Raw genomic sequence first — 26,914 nt, forward strand, 5'->3', positions numbered from 1 at the left:
TGAATGCAATATTTTAGTTTAAATCACCGTTGTCATGATGTTACTATTATTACAAAGAAAAGTTATACATTCTACATATTTTATAGGGAGACCGGATTGATTTGATAAAAGACAAAAACTAACAACTTAATTTGTAAAGGAACGGTGCAACTTTTGCCACCTAAATCACCAGATGAAAAATGTTAGTACCTTGGTCAGAAGTCACCCTTACAAATAAAAACAGTTTTCGCAAAACACATGGAAAAAAAATTAAAAATGAGGCAAGGAAAGCTGTCAAAGTCTTAACACTACAGATGTCAAGTACCATCATTTTAACTAGGTAGATGGGTGATTCAAACTGGATCAATTTCAGCCAAGATGACAACGTAGTATGGGGATGGGTATGTCTGCTGCAGTATCACTTTAACCAGGTAGGCTGACCAGTTCAAACTGGAGTAATTTTACCTATGACCACAACACCACAGCTCTCAACTGCTTTGCTCAAGAACCAGTGATAAAGCCAAAACTAAATGGGGGACAAATGCATAAAGTCAGGGACACTTCATTACTGCAAGCTACTTAAACCAAATACAACAGGTTCTGTATCAACATATATTTACAGTGGCACAGTGGATAGTGTTGCTGCCTCACAGCAAGAGGCTCCCTAGTTCGATTTTCAGCTGGGGTACCTTTCTGTATGGAGTCTGCATGTCCTCCCTATGCTTGCGTGGGTTTCCTCCCACGTTCCAAAGACATGCAATAGACTGGAGACACTAAATTAGCCATAGGAGTAAGTGTGTGGTGTACTGGTGTGGAAGAACTACAGCAGAAGGCCTAGCCACCCGGCAGTGTAAATCTTGGCTCTAGGCAATTGCCACTATTGAAGTAATACCTTCACTGCATGTGTGCATAAATGGGAGAAAGGGGTTGTGAACAGATGGATAAGATACATTTAAGAAAGAAACTGTGTCTGGCATTATTAGCAGACTATAGTCCAATAGGTTTACAGGCAACTACTAGACTAGTTGCCCTTTTGTGCTAGAATTCACTTATCTCATTTGAGTATGACGTATCCTCAGCGATTTACCAGAGAAATAAAATATTAGACAAAATGAGGGACAGTTGAAAGGTATGCATGATACAATGGGAGGTGTGTGTGTGTGTGTGGGGGGGGGGTTAACGTATGTTACTACCATTAATCAGATGTGGTCAGATTCAAGATGGACTAATTAAAGCCATCAGCACAATACATTACAATAATTATTTAATTAATCTGCATCTTGTTAAAAGAGTTAGCTCTGCTGGACAACTAATTTCTCAGAGTGGACCCATATTACACAAAGAAATGGCAAACGTATTAGATTCATAGTTGCCATGTGCAAAAATTCTAGGCAATTTTACATACAGAATAATAGTTGTACAAAATATTACTGATAAAAGCTGTGAACGTACATGTGCATAAGCTCCAAATAACAAGAAAAACCGTTAACGTAAAAAAACACACACAAATGCATATTTATAAATAAAATGAAAAAAACGAGTGCAATGACAGGAGAAAGGAGGAATGGATGTAAAGAGAAAAAAGTAAAAAAATTACAGATTAGTCCACCTTGAGGAAAAGTATCAAGGACTGCATGGAATGCAAATCATATAAACCATTAAAAGACAGGGTAAGGAGGGAGGGGCAGTACAGTTCTTGTGAAAGAATAGAAAAGGTGACAGGAAAAAGAAAATAACAGGTGGGGAAAAGCTTAAGGTGCACACCATGAGAGCAATGTTTCAGAAATGCAAAGAACAATAGTAGCAAAATTAACGGGCGAAAGTTCAAGCAAACTAGCTAAGTCACTTCCTGCAGTGCAAAGTGGGTATGATGTGCAGGACACTGCAAAGTGGGTATGATGTGCAGGACACTGCAAAGTGGGTATGATGTGCAGGTTCCTTTGAAGGACCTATGCTTGTCAATGAGTTACAGTATAGTGACCAAGTGCACTTCCATAAAGTAGACAGATACATACTCGATTTGTTTCCTACTTTACTCTCTGCTGTGTCTGTAAAAGGATTGATTTGTGGATCTGAAGGTTCTGTTGGGTTTACTAGGAAAGTTGTGAGACAACAGCTGTGCACAAGTCTAGATAAAGAACTTTAACAAGGATGGTAATCAATGTAACTTTACATCAATCTAAAAAGGGAGGCGAATCTAAGCAAAGGAAGCCAACCCAACTGACAGACTCAATGAAATACGGAAAGACAGAGTCAGGTATGAGAACCGCCCACCTGGGAGCTCCCCGCAATCATCCAACGTACATCCTCTTGCAGAGGCATACAGCTTCCACAAGGAGCTCAATAAGGCAAAACCAATCAGAGGAAAGATGGACAGGTTTTGCTAGCACAGGAGGCAAACTGTATTTAAATTTTATTTATTTTTGAAGATTACTACAAGCATGAAGGTGTTTATCGGTTGGACTGCAAATTTTGCTGTTTAATAGCATGCTGATTCAAGTTTTTGATAGACGAGGTAGAGTGATTACAAGCACAACTCAACAGTAAAGTTATGACCAACAAAAGTACCAACACAAACTGGACAAGTTTAAACCCATGCTCAAGTTAGGGAGTACACAACAGATCATTACGGTATGTCACTAGCAAAAACACAGAAATGGCAAGCAGCAATCATCACTTAAAGCACTGAAAGACACAGTTTACAAAATAGCTGATTTGATCTCAAGTAACGTCACTAAAGTGCAGCACAGGAGGATGCCCCCTCAGATGAGACATTAAACAGAAGCATCATCTGGTCATGTTAGTGGAAGCTTAAGTGGGTGACAAAGATCCCAGGGCACTTGGGGGGGGGGGGGCACGGGAATGTCTCCAGTACCCTGGTTAAACTTCCATATATTTGTGCAAATACCACTTAGGATCTTCTCTAAAAAGTCTAGTGTTGTTACTGCAGTTTCCAAAAGCAATTGGGTAAATAAATAATGTTATTTGGAAAGGCCAAATCTAACACAGCTACCCAATGTCAGTGTTAACAGCAGTCACTTAGGACAGATGAATGTTAAAAATATTACGAGGTCAACTGTAAATCTAAAAGCACTGACAATGGAAGCGGGTTCTCTGATAAACAGGTCCACAGGAGCACCAGAGTGAAATGAAGGAAAATCAAAATCAGTCAATTCTAATGGCACAAGGAAGGCTGCTGCATATTTTTAAGTACAGTGACAGATAAAGCCTTGCTTAGATGTAGTTTATGCCAAGCAATGGCAAAAATGAAATGCAAACACGTCTGTAGAGTCTACAAAGGAATCAGTGCAAGATGACAAGCAGTATCACGTTGACTTAGGTGGCAACTCAGTAACAACTCTGGAACATATGACAGTCTTTTTCCTCGTTCTGGAATCAGGACCATGCCCCTGCAGAATCCATTTAGAAAGGTGTGCAGCCATACCAATGCAATAACTGAAGTGGTGGTCAGGACCTGAAGGCACCCTCCAGTGGGGATGAACACCCATTTGCTCAAAAGTTTTAAAAAGTCAGTCTTCAATCAATAATTACAATGCAATACTTTCCAAGGCTGCTGTTAAAACACTCTATGCATCCATGCTTCACTCTTAAAAAATGCAAACAAATTATGAAAAAAAACTAATTCTAGAAATTATGTGGCATCTACTAAGAAAATAAAAAAAAAAAAAAAAACACCACAGTTTTAAGAACTTAGTATACAAAGCCACCTGACCTGAATATTCAAAAAAATAAAATCTATTTGAAATTACAGGATATAAATTTTATGAGACAAACACAAACGATTATTCCTATTTTTAATTTGGAACTAAAATGTAATAAAAAATGCAAGTCTCAGAAAGTATGTACGACATTTTATTTTCTATCTGGTAAGCAAGTTTTGTTTCAGTATATGATTACAAGAATGCCAGCGCTTTTTACTTCTCCTACAATCATTTTAGTCCACTAGTCTCACAGTGATGTCATGCTTAGTTAAGATCCAATCACCTGCTACATCCACAACAACCATTAAATGGGGTATCACAGAACATTTAGGCAGTGCAAGACAGTTACATAGTTCAGGTGTCAGTTCTCAAACCAAGTAATATATCAATCTTTTAGGAAACCATTGCATTAACAGTGAACATAAACTGCATTTGCAGTACAAAGTTTTATTACAAATAGCCCGCAAAGGAGGGAATACCACAGAAAAGGCCATATATGACACACAGGGTGGTAGGTACAGCGATACATTATTGCTCTGCAGACCACTACCTATAACCATTCCAATGTTCAAAGCAGACACACACCAAGCATATTATGCATATACAAGTAGGGAGGAGTAGTATAAACACAGTATTTACAAGCTTTGCAATATTATATTTACACAAGAAAACAACAGTAACCAGCACTTTAACATTTCATGGTTAGAGTACAAGCAAAGAATTTCCTCTCATTCTGACCTTACTAAAAAAATTACATATACTCTTGAATGGCATCTCTTGCCTGTTTCTGTACTGTAGAACTGCTGAGACACCTTAAAATAAATCACATCAAAGTTATAACACAAACATCAGTGAAATGGGTATTCAAGACTGCCAAAACACTGTAGAAACATTTCTCTGCAGAGAAAAAGGGAAGACACAGCTTGTCTACAGACCAACATTGCTTATCTACAGACCACAGAAATCACTGCAGCTAACCACTAAACCTTTCTTCAACCCCCTCCCTTTCAATCACAAGGGGCAGAAACAAACACCACCAGGCCTGCAAAGGGGCCCCCCTTCTAAAGTGCATACTGATTATCAAGAACCAGCTACAACAGCCTTTTAGATTAAAAAGGGAGGCGAAGCTAAGCAAAGGAAGCCAGCTAAAGTGACGAGCTCAATGCAAGACTTGCAACGAAATACAGAAATCCTTAGTCAGGTAGGAGAGCTGCTCGCCTGGCAGCTCCCTTGCAATCATCCCAATGAACGTCCTCTCGTAAAGGCATGTAGCTGCCATAAGGAGCTCAATATGCTAAAACCAGTCTAATGTGTTATCTCTTACCTGCTTCTGGGGCATTGCCTGTTCTTAGATCCTCATTTCCAGAAGCAGTGGAGACAACTGAAGAGGCACACAAAGATCTTTTTTTTCTCTTGCAATCCTTGGCCCCCTTGATATCAGGACACCAGGACAACATCAAAGCAACTTGGGGGGAATACTTTAGGGGCCTATTGTCTGCTCTGGTCGGATGTGTTTTTCTTGTGGCTCCCCCCTCTCCCAGCCGAGGCACTTGGTACAGCCCAAGCATTCATGCCAAGTAGCTTTCACACATGGAAGGCTGTCTCCAGCAATTGCTGACAAGCCACAAACAAGACATCCTCCCCTCCTGGAAATGCAAACTATAGCTCCCCCCTCATGACAGGCAGCGGGAGGGGGATTTGCATCGCCCCGGAGCTCACTTCCTTGATCTGACACTCAGGACTAGAGCGTTAAGACATTAAATGGTCAGTTAAATATTACAAAACTTGCAAAGGAAAGGGGGAAAAAATAAGGAAAAAGAAGCCATGGGGGAGGGGCCTGGCTTAGCTGCTGTTTCCTCTCTTCGGATTAGAATGGAGCTATATCGGGAGCTGCACTCCATTAGCAACAGCTATTGTCTCTGTGAGCTGATGACGGCAGGCTGAATCCGTGGGATGAGATGCAATGCAATCTTAGGCTACTGTTAGAAAGCTATATTAAGCATTTGCGCGCTGAAGCATTAATTTAGAGCTACACGCGCAATGCTCCTAACGCACGCAACAACAGAGATGTAAACATTGGGTGGCTGTTAGTATGTTCCTTAAACACTTAGTAGAAAACTTTTTTCCATAATAAGGGGACCCCCCCTTACAGTATGCACTCCATTCTGTAGGTGCTGAGAGCCTCCCTGGTCATACAACCCTCATAGAATCTGACCACTTCGTCTTTCTCCACCTCCACTCAAGCCAAAAAGAGTGGGGGTCGCACAGAGATAAAAATAGTAAACGAACTCACAAACCAAGTGTGAAGCTAAAGAGATTTTGTTACCTGATAGGGGGTGCAAGCGTGTGTGCGTGCTGCAATTTCAGAATGGCAATCATTAAGGAGGAGCCAGGATGTCTGAGATGCTCCAGGGGGCGGGGCAGGGATAGTCCCAACCCCTAGGTCCCGGCCTCGAGCCGAAATTTCAACAATTCGAGACAGCCTGGCTGTGAGAAGCGAACATCACAACCGTTTACAGAAATTGGAAACCGGCGTCGTTAACCCTTAATGGCCTCGACGCGGATTAGACTAAATCCTGGATGCCTACTGTTAAACGAGTGTCACCCTCCTTACTCTGTAACAGTTAGATTTGGTATGACGTGATTGTTCTCCATTTTTTCAGTTATCTCCTTTCTGCTTTGAAAGGTAAACAAACGTTTAACGTACTTTTAATTCAGCGTTATTACATCTTCACAAATGGTTCAAGTATTAGTAATGGTATTACATGCGATAATTATGTAAAACCCGAGCCCCCCCCCCCCAAAAAAAAAAAAAAAAAAAAACTTTTAGGAAGGTCCTTCATATATGTGTCCGATTCTGAGGTCAAAGCTGAATATGTCCCACCTCAGAATGTCAAACTTCAAATAATCACCTTCAAGCAGCCCCCCTCCAAAAAAGGGTGTATTGATTTTTGACTAGATTGCTACTTTTCTTCCTTCCCTTTACTGCCCGCCTCCATGAAATATGTTCTTTTAAGCTTCAGTTCCCTGCCCTCCTGTTAATATGTAAATACCTTCCACGACTTTTGCTATTTCTTGTGTAACACCTCAGCAGTCCGCAGCTACTCCATGTCACATTTTTGTAAAGACTGGCCCAGAACAATTTTATTTATTTATTCTGATTCACTGAACGGATAGGTGGGCTGATTCGTCGTTAAACCAGACATATTTCAGACAGTAACAGGCTAAGAGACAGTGTCTGTCAGATTTAAATAAATCGGTGCGCATTATAAATATGTAACTAATGTAAACACATTTTTAATTGTCGGTAATACAGTGTGACAATGCTGTTTACTTTTTGATATAGAGTATTAACTATAATTAAATACTATGATACAGTGCTTTTTACTTAATTGTGTATGTATGGCGGTCAGTTTATAGGTCCTGTTTTAGTCAATGCCTAATGAAAAAGCACCATACATACAAACTTAGTAAAAAAATCCATGTTATAAACATAATTCCCAAAAAGTCAAAAATGGTATATTTACATAAATATACAGGGAGTACTAGGGCAATTGTCATGCCAGTTGGAAAATTAGTCGAAAATTATATGTACACAGTCTTACCTGTACTTTACTGATGGTACATAATTTAACTTAAACGATATAAGCAAACGCATAACAACGTAACATGCATTTTGTAGCAGAAGGCACAGACTTAAGTGCATGTTGTTGGTGTATCTAATGATCAGCAAACAGATAAACTGTAATAGGGGTGCACTTCTTGGTAAATACAAGAAAAATGTAAAGTATTCCCAGAGGTGTAGGGGGTACATAAAATCCAACATATTACAGTTATCAGTTTTTTCCCAATCTCCTACTCCCTTTATTTCTGTCCTACGATGTCTACTAGTGATGACTTGAATGATAACCACTACCTATGTACTAAAGTAGAGTTCTTCTCAGTTCTGTTGTACTGTTACTTTAAACGTTTTCATCCTCTACCTTGCTGTAAGTAAGCATAAGTTTGTATACCCATAACCTGCCATCTGATGTAAAATTAACAAATCTTGTTTTCCTTTGTATGATCTCATCTTAAGTTTTTTTTTCTTTTCTCTAGCCAACTCTACACATTTTTATACTTGTTCTAAATTTATTTAATGTAACTTCCTGCTATTGCATATATTGTAAGTTATGATACTATTGCACCTTTTGGAGCTTTTCTCCCCGGGCCTCTACTCAAAATGGACATATATCCAGTTAGACTAGCCCGATCAACAAATGTAAAATAAATAAAATGGTTCTACTAGCTGCCATTAGTGTCTGTTTAATATTTCCATAAGGCCAGTGCATGTATTACTTCACTACACTCAGTCTTGCTTTGGCTGTTGCTGCGTTACACTAAATGCTATGATATGGAAAAAAAACTACTGTGCATTTGTGTGATTGTTTGCATGCTGTAGGCGAGTAAATCTGAACTCCATTCACCTCATAACAGAGACAAGGTGTCACATTGTGATTGTAGCAGCTACCTCAGTATTGACTTTTTTCAACAGTTTTTGCAGTTTCCAGTCATTCAGATGTCATCGCTACGGTCTTTGCTTCAGCCATATAGTTTCTGGGTTTATTTTTGATTACTTAAATACACTGCTCACTAGACTAATATGTCCAGTTTGGTAAGTACTGGGACCACTCAAAATCTTAAATTACAGTCTCACAGTAAACATGTTGATTCCAATTTAAACAAAATTCCCCAAGTTATCTCCTTCTGATGTCTAGGACCTTATTGACCCCTCTTTAAACTTCTCAAAACATACTGAATGCATTGCTGAAAAAATCCTGAATAAACTAAAACCTTGTTACTCAGTTTCTAGCCACCTCATCTATAACACAAGGTCAACCTTTGCCAAAGTGGCACTAATCTCCAGAGTAGAGTATACCCTTTTTTTTGCCCCCATTGCCTGACTATCATTAGCCCCGCTCCTGACCAATGGACCCATTTGTTTCCCATCTCAAGGGCTGGAATCTGCTAGGAGAGGCCGTCATTTAAGCAGCCATCAGAAGTGGTTTGCCATTTTCACTTGCTGCCACCCTGCAGTGCACGTAGCCAAGTGTTGAGGGGGGGTTGAGTGAGATGACTGTGTAGGCTGTCGCTTCACTTCCACAAAGGAGGTCCCTCCATACCTCTCAACCTCTAAGAGTAAGAAATCTGGACAGAGCCATAAAAAAGTGGTACAAATAGGGACAATTTTGAAATATTGCTCTTACAAACTTAGAAAATTGATAGTATAACAGGTTTTGCATTAGCATGAATTTTCTGAAGGGTATGAAGTCTAAAACTCAAATGTCTGTCATTATTTTCTAACTTCAATCTTTAATGATTTGCCACTAATTTGCCAGAAAGCCACAATTTTATTAAAAACGGACCAGAAATATAAGGCGAAAATCTGTACAGTTGAGAGGTATGGGTCCCTCCAAACAGAGCCCTTAAAGCACATGTGATGGGTTCCCCATGTCTCCACTTTGGAAATTGCACCAACTCCATGTTCCCCTACACTGTGGGAGAGGTAAGTAGACCACATACCTTCACTCCTTCCCTGCCTGGTTCCTCTAGTGTCATTGCCGCTAACCTAACCCTGTTCACCTGGGTCTTCTGCACTGTGGAGCTAGGCATGGCCTACCTCTTTTAGCCAAAAACTCAGCATAGAACCTCAATCTCTTACAAACCACTCTAAATAAAATATGTTGCTTCATCAACCTATAAACATACAATGAACATCACTGCACCACAATGAAAAATGCCAGTTGGCTTCCAGTAACATCAAGAACCATTGTCATCCTCTCCTCCTTCTCTGTGACCTATAAACCCATCAAATGCAGGTTTTGCCTCTCTTTCTCCAAAAAAAACGATAAGAAAAATCTCCTTTGAGCTAAGAAACTCTTTAGATGACTGTAGGGCTGTACCACCTTACACAGGCCTTATTTAAAAAAAAAAAGCTTCCTGAAATTGATTCCAGCTAAATGGAATAATCTTGCAGTCCCCATACAGCTTAGAAGTGAGACAGACTACAAGGCATACAGGAAAAAACTAAAACAACACCTACAGGACAGCATTTTTTTCTCACTGCCACAAAGATGTTGGCTAAGGTTTCCTTACATTCGCCACAACTGTCTAACTCTTAAATGTCCACATACTATCCATATTCTTTGAGGTACTGTATTGTCATGAACTACCTACAAATCAAACCATGTTAGTCAAACAGCATTTTCTGACATGTTTTGGGGCACTCCTTGCTCTTTCTTATTGTATCTCAATGCCCTTATCTTCCACTCCTTACTTAGATTCACAGATCTTCTCTGTGTGTACTGTTTGCGTAATTGTATTGTTCCCTAGTCTTCATGTTTCTTCTTCTTCGGTCTCCAGGAGTGTATGTCCTATTTGTTTACCACAAGCAGCTTTCTACGTGTTAATAGAACACAGTATAATTGTAATGCTGTTTACCTTGTAAAGTATTTTAGGCTTTCTGCTTGTAAATCAAGTTTATTATAGTTAACCTTGACTTTCACTTAAACTGTAAGTAGCTTTCTGGCAGTTAACACAGAAGATTAAAACTATGAGTTATTGGTGAACTGCTTCCAGGGTTTTATTTCTCTCCTCGTTCATTTCTTTCAAAGTGACTCTGAGCAAGTTATTTAACCAGACAGTGCTCTCGGTTGCCCCTCCCCCCGAAAAGGGACATTTGTGTTCAGTGGGCTTTCCTGGTCAACAAAAGGTAGAATAGAATACATTTTAGATGTTTTGCATGTAACTCATGGGTATGTGGTATAACCTGAATGTTTATCATTTAATCATATTTTGCAAATAATGTATTTTCATCCATATTATATGTTTGCTACAGGGCTGGGTCATGGCTGAAAAGGGTTGTCAGAATGCCTACCTAGTTAACAAATTCAAAATAGGCTAACAGTTGCTGTAGTTAATGAGCTTTCAAATATATTGACATTATTTTTTTTTTCAAAATCTCCTCAGGAAACAAGTAGCTTTGCTTTGGTGAGAAGATGCTTATTTTTGTATAACACTCCTAGTTTTTTGTGGACTTTTTTATGGTCATGGATATGTGAATGTCAAATTTTAGTTTTTTGTCTATTTCCACTCCTAGCAATTTGGTGTGTTCAGTTGGGTATATAGTGGTGTTGTCTTTTGCTGTGATGTTAAAGTGAGAGTTGTTTTGAGTATGTTTGGTGGGTTGGAAGATGAGTAGTTTAGTTTTGTTTGGGTTGAGTATTAATTGGGCATCGGATAACCAAGTTTCAACAGAGGAAAAGGCTTCCTGCGTGACTTTTTGCAGTTTGGGTAGGGACTGGGCTGAGCAGATGATGGTCAAGTCATCTGCGTATTGTATGAGTGTGCCATGTGTGGTGGCAGGGGCTAGATTATTTGTGAAAACAGAGAAGAATAGGGGTCCAAGGATGGATCCTTGGGGAACCCCTATGGGGACAGGTAGTTGGGGAGATATGTCATTCTGCCATACAACGGATTGTTGGCGGTCAGACAGGTAACTGTGAAACCAGTTGGTGACTGATTGTGAGAAGGATAGGTTATTGAGGACAGAGATAAGTTGTTTGTGTGGGACCATGTCAAATGCTTTAGATAGGTCTAAGAAAGTAGCAGAGGAGAGAGAGCCATTGTTTTTATGCTGAAGGATAGTGTTAGTAAAGGAGAATAAGGCAGTGGTGGTGCTATGGTTTGGTCGGAAACCATGCTGAGTATTGGAAAGGAGGTTGTTAGTAAGAAGGTAGTCTGAGACCTGAGAGTGTATGCATCTCTCTAGTATTTCGGAGAGTGGAGAGAGAATAGCTATGGGGCGGTAATTGGTTAGTTCTGTGGAGGTCCGCCTTTGTGGAGGGGGAATTATATGTGATACTTTCCACAGTGTGGGAACATAACTTTCTGACAGAGATCGGTTAATCAAGATGGATACTGGGTAGGCCAGAGCATCAGCTGCGATTTGTAGATATTCACTTGGGAGGTTGTCTGCTGCTAATTTGGTGGGTTTAAGTTTAGTTAAGAGTTTTTTTATGTTGGAGGTAGGTACAGGAGAAAAAGAGAAGGCAGTGGGGAGATTAGTAGTTGAAGGTGTGTGTGTTGAAGGTTAATATGTTATTTCAAATCATGTCAGTTCAGCAGTCTAACGGATTAGGAAGGTCTGCATATGAAATAAGCATAATTCAGCAACTTTACAGAGTGTTGTTGCGCAAGCAGTGTGACAGAAGGCCGTGATATGCACTGTCACAGAATGAGTGACACTCTCAGTTGCTGTGTTAATGATTTGCATGTTTACAAAGGTTCTGATTTTTATTTGTGCAGTGCAAAATGTAAATCTTCAAGAATGGAGTGTGCAGAGAAGTTGGATCATAAGGCAGAAATGGAAAAGTAACTGCAATACATCTTTTAATATTTTTTATGAGTATGTTAATTTGTTTACTGGTTTAGGTTGCATACCGACGCAGTACAGTATAAAAAATGAATCCACAAGTGCCATGTGTTATTCATGTAACAAGAAAAGTGCCAGTGAGACAAGAATATTAAAGAGATACAATGTATGAAAGAGTTGGGAGTAACAACATAATAGGTTGCTAACACCATGAGCCAATAGTACGGTGATTGTAGTCAAACCTGACAAGATTAAGGTCTGTGCTGACCTTAAAGATCAGAATAAAACCATACTGGTGCTAACTGTGAGTTTTTGTGCAGTTATTGATTCGAGCCAAGGATTTTGTCAGATATTGATCTGGTATTGTTTTCAGTTGAGTATAGAACAGAAGCATAGGGCATATAAAATATAGCATGATAGCTATAAAAATCAATCAGGTGAGGTTAGAAAAGATTGTGAAGAGAGACTGGAAAAGGAGTTTACAAGGGAACGATTGGAAGACATGTGTACGACTCCCAAGTATGCAACAAAGTCCAGAACACTTAGGATTTCTGCATGGAAGTGTTTGCATAGATATTTTTATACCTCAAGCAAACTTCAGAGACTTTTTCTTTAGGTAGGTAGCAAATATAGGAGGTGTGAAGGGGAAGGATGTGGTAACTGAGATCAAGTTTTTTTCGGAGTGTAATGAGTTGGCAGATTTTCCCTACTGTGTACTCTGCGAGGAGTATTTGGGGATGGGGGGGCAAATGCATGTAACTAAAGTAATCATTCTTTTGAGACGGGCCACTGGATATGAATTGCCTAGACACAGTAAGGCCTTATTAAGTTTAATTCTGTTGGCTGCCAAATAAGGAAGTATTAGAAAATGACAAACTTATCTGAAGAATCAAATATTGTAGGAAGTATAAAGAGAAGAAGCAAATTACATAGATATAAATGGAATTTGTGGGAACCATGCATGCAGAATAATATTCAGAAGGAGGAGTAAGGTTTAAAGGAAGGCAAGAATTGAAAAAATGTATGTAATATTGTTCTGAAAATTAGTTGTAAAGAAAAATACATATGTAATATATAATGTATGTTGTTGTTTCTTTCGGCTTTTTCCCGGTTAAGGGTCGCCACAGCAGAACTCCAGTCTGCTAATGATTAGCAGTAGATTTTTACGTGCCGAGTTGCAGCCCTGACGCACAACCTTCAACGAAGGAATACCCAGTCACGCATGTCTCCACACAGAAGACGCTCTAGCTGAGAATCGAACAGGACAATGTCTTATTGTGAGGCGACAACGCTACCGCAGCACCACTGGAAAAATATTAATATGGTTTGTTTTCTGTCTGTCAATGTATGCGTGACTGTGTCTTAAGTGATAAGTAATAAAGATGTTTAAAAAAAGAGATTTTGGCAGATAAAATTAGATGTGGGCAATTCCAGACTGCTACTTTTAATATCTCGGTCAGAAGACACAGCTTTCTCAGGGTGGCTTTTGGGATTTCAGCAATGTGAAAAGTGTCCCAAATAATGGAAGGTTAAGAGTGTTGTAAGTCTGAAGCTGGGGTAATGCCAGGCTGAAAGAAATGCTATTGTAAAGACAGGAATAATGCTAGGCTAAATGAAACTGAATGTATTCTTTTTTCATTTTCTTTTTTGTCTCTCTCATGACCATCTGCAATGTATTGTTCTATTGGTTAGAAATGTTGTTGTTGTGTCTTTCAGCTTTTCCCAGTTAGGGGTCGCCACAGCGGAACTCCGGTCCGCTAATGATTGGCAATAGATGTTTACATGCCGAGTTGCCGGCCCTGACACACAACCTTCAACGAAGGTACGCCCATTCACGCATGTCTCCACATAGAAGACGCTCTAGCTGAGAATCGAACAGGACAACATCTTACTGTGAGGTGACAACGCTAGCGCAGCACCATATTGGTTAGAAATATGAATCTTTTTTCTGAATGTTAAAGGATAAGGAATGTCTGTGAAATGCATTGACTCTCCAAATGGGCTGGCACCTCTTGATAATATAACAAACAATAATGAAAGATCACCAGGATATAAGGGCTATAATGGTTTACTACTAAGACATGTAGGGACATTCAGGATTCAAGAAAAGCAGATGTGGATATATACTGGCTATAGTCACCATGATGAGTAAAATAACTTGTTTTCCTAACAACAGAATGATCATTTCATGGACACTGGGGCCAAGGGAAGGACATTTTATCTAACTGTGTATGTCGAAAAGAAAAGTAGTTGATGCTGTCTTTTTGCACAAAACCATCTCTGTAAGTACTAGATATTTATTTAAAGTCAGTATTTTTGTACGAAGCTAGCCAGGGAACATGGATATCTGGAGGTCAGGCTTTTCTGTATGTGTCATATCTATTTTATTGTCTTTTGTTTGTCTTTCTTGTGTGTGTCAATCTACATATATTTAGTCTGTATTTTCTCTATTTTCTTTGTTATTTAAGTAAAAGTCATTCATTTACCTTTAAGCTCTTGTGGCTGATATTTATTGTAAGTATATTTATGCACTGTGATTTATCTTACAGGAGGGTATTCATTCTTTACACTGTTGGGAATCAGACTGTATGGCACACGTCTTCCATGAGACTGCTTAGGCTGCTACCAGTGAAATGGATATTAATTAATATAATTCATATTTGGCTTGATTTTAGAACAACCAGTGACTGGAAGTACTCCAGTGCCAGGAAGAAAGCTGTGGGGAATTAGATAATTTAGTCAAGCCGTGATGGTACAGCGGTAGCATTGTTGCCTTACAGCAAGAGGTTCTCCCGTTCGATTCTCGGCTGGAGTGCCTTCTGTGTGGAGTCTGCATGTCCTCCCCGTGGTCGAGTGGCCTCCGAAAGACATGCGTGAATGGGCGTGCCTTCACTGAAGGTTGGGCGTCGGGCTGGCAACTCGGCACCATAAAAATCTACTGCCAGTCATTAGCAGACCGGAGTTCTGCTGTTGCGACCTCTAACCGGGAAAAGCCGAAAAGACAAACAACAAGTCAGCCTTCCACAGGAATTTTGTGTGAACGTGTGGAAATAATACATTGTGTGAAAGGCAGTCACCATTGATAAAGGGCACTGGAATGTACTGATTTACAAAAGGAGCAGTGGCCTGTGTGCAATATAGTTTGGGTGTGGGTGTTGGAAATCCATATCCAGGACAACAGTGCATATTCCCTTTATGTTTTTGGAGCCAAGTTGTACTTTGTAAACTAGCTATTGAAATCTACTTGTGTGTACTTTATTGCTGCTGTTTCACCTTTAGTTGGCAGTCGTGGGATTTAAACCCCATCAGTGACAGTCCAGCTTCACATTTTGGGGAAATGGTGACTCCACATCCACTTGGTGCTAGGTGTTACTATGCCTCCACAGACAACATTTTAGTATGGGATGAAACAGTTAAACAGCACAATGTAAGACTCAAACATTTATTGGAAATATACACATTAGTAATTTGAAATTTAACAAAATAACATGTCAGATTTGTGTCAACAGTTTTACGTTTATGGGGCATGTCTTAACTTGTCAAGGAATACAGCCAAAGTCAGAGAAATAGTGCAAATGCAAAGAGCTACTGACAGTCATTGTTGTTTTTAAACACCTTTATTGAATTATCATTTGTGACATAGTGAAATTTGCATTTATATAAAAGTAATCAAACTGTATTAACAAGTTCATGTTTACAAACATTATACTTCACCTGTATTGCTATATATCATATAACCTAAGTAACATTACATAAATTAGTCAGTTCCTGCCATTTTTTTAAACAAGAAAAATCTTTGTTTAAACCATCACTTATACCATAGGCAATCATACATTTATATAAATGAAAACAAACCACACTGACACAATCCTAGTTGCAAGCATTATACATTGCATACCATACTGACACACTCCCAGTTGCAAACATTATACATCACTTATAATCTACCCAATCATTTTCAGTCAGACATTACATAGCTCATTTAAGTCTTGCCTTCTTTTAAACCTCATTCCTACCTTGTATTTATTTATTTATTTTACATTTATTTACCGGGAAAGTCCGTCTAGACACAGATCCTTTTTCAGCAGAGGCCTGGGGGAAAAGCTTCACAAATAATTTTTTATAGAGTAATTCAAAGAACAGTGTTAATCAACATTTTGTTATATGCATCACAGTAAATTAGTAACATCCAACATTAATAACATTCAACATTCCACTTTAAGTTAACATGTGACATAGCAGTGTTAACAGTTATTAATTCCTACAATGTAGTAATTGAATTTAGATAGAGGTCTTATAGGATTAAGTTATCAATTCCTACAATGTAGTAACTGAACTTTTTATAGGGTCCTAGTATTAACCTGGATTGTCACAGTTGCAGAGCGGTGAGTTCAGTAAATGTAGTTTTGTTTCTTAAATTCATGTATGGAAGGTATAGCAGTGATGTGGGGTGGTAGTTTATTCCATTGTTTAGTAATGGTGTTAGAATATAGGGATGAGCTTGCTGCATTATTGTCTTTAGTTACTTTGAGTAGAGGTTTGCTTGTGGAGTAGAGGTTTCTGGTACAGGAGTATGTACTTAGTTGTTGTAGAGATGGGTCAGGGTAAGCTGATTGTAAAGAAGTAGGTTTGGAAGTTCAAGCCAATTGAGTTGTTTGAGAGCTAGACAGTGGTGTGATCTGTAGGAATTGTTACTAGCGAATTTGGCAGTTTTGTTATAACAGGCATCGAGTTTGGATAGGTCAGATTTTCTAAGGTTGGTAAGGACTGGACAGGCATATAGTAGTGTAGAGATGAGATGAGTGCGTGCAATGGTAGCTCTAGTAGAATTAATTAAGAACTTTTTATTTTGATATAGAGTACCTAGTTTTTGTGTACTTTCTTTATGGTGAGGGAGATATGGATGTCGAATTTCATGTTATGGTCAATTATGACCCCTAGAAGCTTTGTCTGCATATCAAGAGATATGATAGCTTTGTTACTGGATAAGATGGTGAATGATAGATCAGGTTTGGTCTCTTGGGTTGGATGGAAAATTATAAGTTTTGTTTTGCTAGGTTTAAGTATTAGTTGGTGGTCACTGAGCCAGGATTCAACAGAGAGAAATGAAGCTTGTGTTTGCTGGTGTAGTTCTTGGAGAGAGGAGGAGGCATAGACTAATGTGGAGTCATCTGAGGAGTGGAGGGCAGAGGTATGGAGTTTATTTGCGAATATGGTAAATAACAAAGGTCCAAGAATGGAGCCTTTGGAACTCCTGTTGTAACAGGGTGCAGAGGGGATAGATTCTGGTGTCATTTAACTGCCTGCTGTCTCCCTGTTAGGTAACTATGAAACCAATTGATAGTAGATTGGCTAAGATTTAGTTCTGACAGGGCTTTAATTAGCTTGTTATGATTAACCGTATCAAAAGCCTTGAAAAGGTCTAGGAAGAGAGCTGAGACATATTTGCCATAATTTCTGTGCTCATTAACTAAGTGAGTAAAAGAGATGAGAGCAGTGGTTGTGCTGTGGTGAGGCCTGAATCCATGTTGGCTGTTAGTGATCAGATGATGTGTGGTGAGGTGTTGCATTATTCGAATGTGAATATACCTTTCCAGAATTTTTAAGAAGGGGGGCAGTATGGCTATGGGGAGGTAGTTTGTTAGTTCTTTTGAGGTTTCTCCCTGTATGGAGGGGAATAATATGAGAGACCCTCCCATGTTTCCTATGTAGTTTGCTCCTACCCTTTTCTAAAGATCTCAGTTCCAGTTGTTTTATCTCTGATACTATATTCACTACTTCTAGTATAGCTGGTTTAGAGTTTGATTTCCATTTTCTAGTAATTGCTTTATTGGCAGCCACCCTAATTAGACACAGCAAGGCCTTACCATGTCTACGCAATTCCAATTCATAGGTTCATAGGTTGTTACTAGGCTATCGGCTCTAGGGCCTATGCAAGCCTAGCCATAACAATTCCCTGGATATTGCTTCCCACAATATTTACTTCTCAGGACCCCTGTCTAGCAGGGCGACTGACATGATCCCTGGGGTGAATTTCCTATCTTCCATCCAATCATCAAGGTTCCTTTTGAAGCGGGCCAATGAGGCGCTCTGCTTGACATGTATGGGCAGTCTATTCCAGAGTATGGGGAGTCTCTGGGTCAGGAACCTATCCCTCCAGCATGTTTTGTTCATTGTGATGACAAGGTTTAGATCCCTGGAGCATGTGGCTCTGAGGGATTGGGATTTCTTTAAGTGGAGCATGTCCAACAGCTCAGGGTTTGACATGGCCTTGTATGTTAAGCAGAGCTCACCTCTGAGTAGACGATATGCCACAGAGTATAGCTGGAGTTTTTTTAGATGGTCAGCATATGGCATCTGCTTTAGGCCTGTGATTCTTTTAGTGAGGTATTTCTATGGCCTTTCCAGCTGTTGCAGATGTCTTGTGAGGTACATACCAAACTGGGCATTATACTCTATAATGGGTCTAATGAGGGATGAGTACAGTGGGACAATGACCTCCTTTTTTCTGGATGAAAAGCCCTTAGTGATGAAGTGTGCCACATAGAAGGATTTCCTGACTGTTGTGCCGATGTGGTTATCAAAAGTGAGACCACTGTCGACCTGTGTCTCCAAGTCTCTCATCACATTTTCGATGTTTAGTGTCCTGCCACCTATGTGGTAATTCATGGGTACATGTTTTTTTCCAAAGGGGATAATTATACATTTCTTGGCATTAAGCTTGAGCCCATGGCTCTGGCACCAGGCATCTGTTTCTCTAAGGCCCTTTTGTAGAATATCCTCAGCATTTGGGGATTCAATAATGGCTCCCAGTTTGCAGTCATCTGTGAACTTTGTTAGCCAGAGTTCCTTAGTGTTGACCTGTACTTCACAGAAGTAGATGCCAAACAAGAGTGGTCCCAGGACTGAACCCTGAGGTACTCCACTTGTCTGGAGCTGGATTTGGAGTTGGCTACTTTTACAGTCTGGGTTCTGTCAGTAAGCCAGTTAGCAACCCATCGAGTGACGCAGGGATTTATGCCCAGCTTAGTAAGTTTATCTATGATTCCAGAGTGGAGGATGGTGTAGAAGGCCTTGGCGAGGTCCAGATAGGCTGTGTGGACTGCCTTGCCCTCGTCCACAGCTCTGGAGACTTGATTCAAAGAAGTCAATCAGATTCAGGAGACAAGATCGGCCCTTCACAAACCCAAACTGGGTGGGGTCCAGTGTTTGAAGGTTGCCAATGTCTTTGTTTATAAATTCCATGATAATGAGTTCCATGCCCTTGCAGATCAGGCTTGTCAGACTGGGATGGTAGTTCCCGGGATAACTGTAGCTGTGCACCACTCAGTAGACACGAAGCCTGAGGTGAGGCTATGATTAAGCATGACACTTAGGTGAGGTGCCAGTTCATTTTGTAGTTCATGTAGTATACAGCCTGGGATGTCATCTGGTCCCATGGATGCTGTATTCTTAGCTTTGGAGAGTGCGGTTTCTACCTGTGTGGCCGTGATTATCGGAATTTGGCAATCTTTTGGTATTGAGATGGGTCCTTTTAGGGGTGGAGTTGGCACTAAATTGATCTGCCAGGATATTGGCAATATCCTTGGGATCAGTATATTTAATGCCAATCTGTTGTAGCTCAGAGCAGATCTGAGCATTGCCATTTAGATTCTTGACATAACTATAGAATGCTTTGTGGTTGTCTTTGAAATCTTTGTCAATTTTATTTTCGTAACTAGCTTTTAAGGATTTTATGAAGGATCTCAGCTTCTTACTGAGGCTGGTGAGGGAGTTTTTGCATCCTGAGATTTTCCTCTTTTCTGCAACAGTTTCTTCCTTCTGTTGTATAGTTTGTTTATAGCAGGGGACCACCAGATTGGCTTCCTTTTTTTGGAGAAGAGCATCTTGGTTCTATTTGGGATGGCACGATTCATGCACGAGTGGATGTGCTCATACAGTGCCTTAGTATAGGATTCTGCAGTCAAACTTCCAGATCCCATCTGCATGGGTGTTGTGAAGTTTGTCACTTCTGACTTCAGTAGCACGAAGTTGGCTTTGGAGAAGTTTTTAAGGAGGTTTCCTTACTGGGGGTGGGGTGGGATGTGGATGTCAAAGGTGATTTGCTTATGGTCAGACCTGACCAATGAGGGGGTGACCACTGGTGTGGAGCATCTATCTCCCATGTTGGTAATGACCAGGTCTAGGATATTGGAGCCCCTGGTGGGACAATGGATTAGTTGATCCAGGGCGTTGGAATTTATGAATTCCAAGAACCGTTGGGAAAAGGAGTTGGTACCCCAGTAGTTTGCCCAATTAATGGCAGGGTAGTTGAAATCACCCAGTATTAGGGTGTTTGGTTGTATCTTAATATTTTCCAGTATGTTTAGAAAGGTGTAGTGAGAATCTCGGGGCATGGTGGGGGATCTGTAGCAAGCTACAATTTGGATTGCAGTCTTACCTAATTCTGTATCATAGCTCAGAAAAATCATCTCCCTCATCACACCAATCTGCTCACCCACCATCTCCTGCCAATGCATCCCACAGGGAATCCTTAAAGTCTGTCAACTCACTACACTCCCAGACAATATGTTCCCAATTACCTCTTTCTTCCCCGTCACTACTCCAACATTTGCTGTCTACCTGAGAAAAATTTTCTCTGGCGTTTACTTGGGGGTATAAAAATATCTATGTAAACATTTCCAAGCAAAAATCCTAAATCTTTTGGATTTTGTTGCATATTTGGGAGGCATACATATATCCTCCCATTGTTTCTTTGTGAATTGCTTATCCAATCTCTCTTCCCAATCCTTTCTAACCTCCTCTGCTTGATTCTTATAGTTATCATGCAATATGTTATATGGTCTACTAATAATTCCTTTTTAATGGCAGCTTCTGTTCTAGATTATACTAAAACAATACAAGTGCTGGTCTTTCATTTAGGACCCAATATTTCTCTCAATTTGTCCATACTCTGATATCAGTCCTTGATAGAGAAGGCAATTTCTAACCTGCAGTCCAAATAAATACTTGGCGTCTTCCCATTCTGTCATCTTTCCCTCTCTAGTTACTTGCTCCCAGTACCTTGGTTCCTTTGCCAATTTTCTCCAATAAATTCCAGCCCCCTCTTGCCTATTGTCTATATCCCTAATTGCAGTCAACCCTATTGTCAGAATCTCCTTTGTCCATTCCTGTGTTGGCTTTGTTCTTAGGATACTTTCTGCTACTTTATGGATATAATATTCTGTATGATTATTGTTATTCTCCTTAAAGGCCTGCATCCAAAGTCCCAGTCTCACCTTGTTTCTTGACACCCCCCTCCCATTTCATCATCATCCCTTTCAATTTTGAATTATAGTTTTCTGCTTGTGCTATTTAAAGAAGCCTTAACTGTGTAGCTCTGAAATACCCCTTCAAACTGGGTAATCCCAATCTGCCCTGTTCTACTGGAAAAATCAGCTTATCCCACTTGACCCTTGCCATCTTCCACTCCCAGATAAAGTAATTCAGCTGTTTATTAATTGCTATCCACAACTTCTCCTCTGGTTGATAAAAATATGCCTGACCTGTGTATAAAACTAAAGGGACTAAAAACATTTTGAATGCTTGTATCGTACTATCCATAGCCATAAAACAAAACTTCAGTTTTCTCAGTTTTTGTATCATCATTTGTTTAGTCTTTTCCCCGCATATCCTTAGCTGCCACACTAGAATCATTTTTTAAACCATACTCCTAAATACTTCATTTTATCATGTCCCTATAAATAAAGATATTGTTGAACCAATTCATATCTGGGTATATAATTTAACACTATTGTCTTTGTTTTAGCTTCATTAATTTTGTATCCTGAAAAGATATGAAACTGTCCCAAAATGTTCCACAACACTGTAATGTCTCTTTCTAGTTTTGTCAGGTATAAAATTATATCATCTGCAAATAGAATCATCTTTTCTTGACTACCATACCAATTATATCCTTGAATTTTTGAGTCCCTTATTTTATTCACCAATGGTTCTAAATATAATGCAAATAACAAAGGATAAAGAGGACACCCCTGGCTGGTTCCTCTGTTCAAGCAGAAATTATCAGAAAGGACCCCACCCAATTAAATGTTCACCTCCTATTCCTCATATATCTTCCTATTCAACCTTATATATTTTTCAGGAAATGCAAATGCTTCCATTGTCTTGCTCGTAAAGTCCCAGCTTACTCTGTTAAATGCTTTCTCTGCATCAAGACCCACCAACTACAATAGTATTTCTTTTACTTTCTACTTCCCTGTGGATCATCAGTGTTCTTTTAATGTTGTCAAATATTTGCCTGCCCTCCTCAAAACTACAGTGATCCATATCTATCAATTTTGGCATTATGTTTGCCATTCTTTTAACCATTATACACATGAATACTTTATAATCTTGGTTTACTATTGAAATAGCCCTGTCTGAAGCTGGATCTGATGGATCTGTACCCTCTTTACGTATTACAGTACAGCTACCACTGATTTGGTTGATACTTATCCTCTTAAAATACAGTTAAACAAAACCTTCCAGATCTTTATCAGTATTTCCCTCCCATCTTCCAAACTTCCACAGGAATACCAGCTATTCTTTGGGGATTTTTCTGTAGATTGGTTATACATCACAATTTTTATCTCATCTCCTCCTGTCTTAACCATTTGTAATTGAGCCTCATCTACCTCTAGCCTTGGCATATTTAATTCTTCCATAAACATTTCCATTTGTATCTTTTCTTGAGTTCTACATTTCTCTGCTTTGTACAGACTTTTATAGAATTTCCAAAATATTTCTAATACCTCTACAGGATCTCTTTACCTTCCTTGTTATTGGTTCCCTAAGCTTGGTGACAGCCCTTTCCTACTTTCTGTTGCCCGAGTCATTGTGCTAAAAGTTTTTGTGCTCTAGTATTATTATCAAAAAACAGTTGCTTAACAGCAGTCTTTCTAAACTCATGCATATTATCAAGGTAATCCCTTATTTTCTTACCATTCTTCAGTTGATCCCCCTCTTGTTCTGTGAGTTTCCCCTGTTCTGCAATACTTTAGCATTTATCAGTCCCTCTAAATAATTCTTGTTACTTCTTAACCATCACTCCCTTTCTTTTATTTCCACCCTATTTTTAAACTCCACCTTAATTTTATCCCACTCCATAGCTATATTTTCAAAAGTAAGTTCTATCCTCTCAAATAGTTCCTGAATAATCACCACTACCCATGCCTTAAATTCTGCTCTTTTCAACAGATAGGTGGAAAAGCGCCAATGTCTTATTTTTATTTCATTACCCTGTGTTTTTATTTTAGTTATTGTTGGCACTTGATCTGAAATAGTTATTGGGTGCATATTAAGATCTTCAATTAAGTGCACATGTTCCTCTGAAATATAAATTCTGTCTAGCCTACCCCAGTTTTTATATCTTGGGAAATATGTAAATTCAATCCGAACTCCTATTACTGAATTCAAATCTTCCAAGCCAAATATTTTATTAAAATTTTTTAAAAATCAACCCTTCTTTGTTATACTTTCCTTCTGGGCCCCCTGGACACATCTTCACTGCTGCAAATCAAATTCCAGTCCCCATCTATAAGTAATATTCCTTGCTGAAAACTGATTATTTCTCCCAGAATTTTTTATGCTCCATTATAGCAGTTTTAGGTGGAATATAAATACATGCCAGTGTAATCCTCCTTCCTTGCCAGTAGTCTCTTAACACTACAAATCTGCCATCATTATCTTTTTTATCCTCTTCTATTATTATTATTGGAGCTCCTCTTCCAGTTACTATAAGTACTCATCTTTTCCTTTGACCCAGATATTTTGCTGAATAATCATCCTGAAAACCTTTCTTTATCAAATTCACATGTTCAGTTCTTTCCATGTATGTCTACTGTAACATAGCTATTTGTAGTCTACATTTTTAATATAGTTCACTATTCTTTCATTTTTGTATTTATCTGTGAGACTATTGACATTTAAAGACATTACAGAAAGTGTTGTCGTAGAAAATGTATTATTCCCACATTTTATGTACAACTCCTTTTTTGTTAAATGTCTAGGTCCAGCTTTTGTTACATGCATACACTGTTTGGCAGGCTGAACTGTTATGCAGTTGTTTCTTCTCCTATCGATTTCAGCCTATGTCACATCTTACAAACATTTTTGTTTTATTGAAAGCCCTCAAACAAACAAACAAGAAAATCAAACCACTAATACCCCCTAAAACCTGTTAATGTAATACTAACACACAAAACTATGTACATCTTCAAATATTGAAGTTTTACTCCCCTAATAGGAACAAATGTCCCAAACTGACATCCACACTCACATACTTGGATTAACCTAAGAGAAAGATTATCCATGCTAAGATACATAGTGCAGCCCATGCTTCTACTAAGTGCTAACAGGTTTTGTCTAATCTTTATAGCTCTCCCAGTTGGGAAAACTCTGAATGCTTTTAGAGAATATTATCTCCTAGCCAGTTTCTCTTTTCTTTTTTTCCCATCCAGTCACTCTCCACCAGCCTCTAACTGATTTCTTTTTATCAGATTGTCTCTATGGAGACATGAGAACCATACGGTCAATTTCTCTTTATCAGATTGTTTCCATGGAGACATGAGGGCCAGATACAGAATTGCTACTATGCATACATTCATTTGCTAGAAAAAAGTCTCATAATATTCAATATTATTTTTCATTTACTTGCTTTCTCTTAAAATTTGTTACTAAATCAATCTGAGGTCATTAATCCAGTCATTCTCCCATGCAAGAATGAGAAATAGCACATTAATTTTTTTCTTTCGTGTTGTTTTTTTTAACCAGACCTTTTTACATTGCAGTGCCTACATTTCTTAAAACTGAACAAGGAAAAAAAAAAAAAAAAGAACAGCAGCACCTATTTACAATCACACTTAAAAATAACTGAATAAACTTTACATTATAACATGCAAAGAAAATCATACACCACAGAAATAGTACTATTAAGACAAAAATGTTTTCTTTACTTACAGTTAATTTCTTCCCTCTTTTCTCCTCCCCAAAGCATTTTTCCAAACATAGGGCATATACTTTACAGTCTCCACAAGTCCAACAAATTCTGAGAAAGTCCAATATTTCCAGATTTTTTTCTTCTGTCATATTTCACAGATATACTTATTGCATTGTAATCTCTCATTAAGTTACTGGTTTTAGTACTGTTCATCTCCATTTCCCAAATCCTGTCTCTGCTCCATTTCCAACATGCTCTCGATTCTTTTAGTCAACTCTCATGCTCCCTTCCTTCTCTCCAACATTTTCTGTAGAAATAGTTGAAAAGGTTTCACAGGTACAGTCTTTCTGTGGTTTTTATTACCAGAAGAGAGCAAGAAGCAGAATCTCTATCTGTTTCACAGCTCACTTTTTGTTGGACAAACTTTTGTATTACCTCCTTAGCATGTACTTCATCAAAAATGATTTTGTTCATCCAGGGAAGAATACATTGAAGACAGCTGGGTACAGCAGTATGAATCTTACACATGTGTCCTGACATATCCTGAATAGTGGAATAGTCAGAATCAACTCCTTCTGCTGGTAAGATTGTATCTATGCTATTAAAGGTCTAGGTTGCTTTCTAATAGCCAGGTTTGGAGCATACACACGATGTGCCCTTTCAACTAACAACTCCTACTGTGGAATACCAATCCAGTTGCTTATTTCTCTTTTCATAAAATTAATGCAGTCTGTTCCTTCCAGCTTCTCCGGTATAACCGAAAAGCTCAGGTTTTCCCTACTTGGTCTGTCCTTTAATTCTATTATTTTTTTAACATCTCTTCCTGAGCAGTCTCATAGTCAACCAGCTTTTTCTTTATTTTGACTTCTGAGTTTTGCAGCTTCATCACCTTATCTGAATATCTGTTTAAAGCTTCATTCCATCAGCGTTTCATTTATTTTATCTAGGTCTGTGTACAATTATCTTATATCTTCCTGTAGGTTATTGGAAGTCATGTCTGGAGGTTGCATTGATCATTCTGAGCAGCTGCAGAAGCTTTTTTCACCATGAACACAGGCCAGTTAAATAGTAAAATGTATTTATTACAAAAACTGTGCAAACCTTTCTAGCGCCTCAGCTGTATCAGCCTTTACAGAGTATATCTCTCTCTACAATACCCCCCACTTTTATACACATCCATTTTTACAACCAATCAACCAATCAAACAATTATGCAATTATACAAATAAAATTGATTAACATTGCATTATAGCAAACACTTCCAGCTACATTCCTGGTTCAAGCCTCTTGGAGATAGGGTGTCAAATTTCAAAATTAACATTTTTTCCTTTCTTCTTAATAAATTTTTAACTTCTGATGGTGTCATAAAGTTTTTTCATCAACCCTATCCAACACAGTTGCTTGAAACTCCTCTGGGTTTCCCCTATGACATTCATTAAAATGCATTGCCACTGGACGTGTTTGCTTATTTTTCTTTATATCTCTAACAGGTTCTTTCAACCTGGTGGATAAACTCCTTTTCCTTTCCCTCACGTAATATTTTCCACAAGGACATTTTAAAAAACATATATTATACCCTCACTGCCACAATTATAAAAACCTTTTACTTGAAATTTTTCCATTATTACTTGTAAGATCTTATACTACATACTCACATATACTACATTTTCCACATGGGAATGTTCCATTTAAATCCATTTCTTCTATACATGTTACTGGGGGCATTCAAGATTTTCCATGTACTTGAAAATTTTTGATACTTCTACCCCTTCTATATGAAAATCCAGTTTTTTTATTTTGCAAAAAAATAACATTCCTTTCC

The 26,914-nt window shown here is 38.8% G+C and overlaps 1 protein-coding gene across 2 annotated transcripts in view; it reads right to left on the reverse strand.

Annotated features, from left to right (window-relative positions):
* The window catches only part of BCL9 (BCL9 transcription coactivator), a 1,690,791-nt gene extending 1,685,503 nt beyond the window's left edge, over positions 1 to 5,288 (reverse strand). The window contains exon 1 of one of the 2 annotated variants that reach the window (XM_044072112.1): positions 5,026 to 5,288. The gene's annotated coding sequence lies outside the window, so the exon portion shown is untranslated. The remainder of the gene's footprint in view (positions 1 to 5,025) is intronic. The other variant, XM_044072109.1, reaches the window with a different exon arrangement.
* Between the last annotated feature and the right edge of the window lie 21,626 nt (positions 5,289 to 26,914).

Source organism: Protopterus annectens, chromosome 5.part0, assembly GCF_019279795.1.
Source record: "Protopterus annectens isolate FY-2018-M chromosome 5.part0, PAN1.0, whole genome shotgun sequence".
Taxonomy (NCBI): Eukaryota; Metazoa; Chordata; order Ceratodontiformes; family Protopteridae; genus Protopterus; species Protopterus annectens.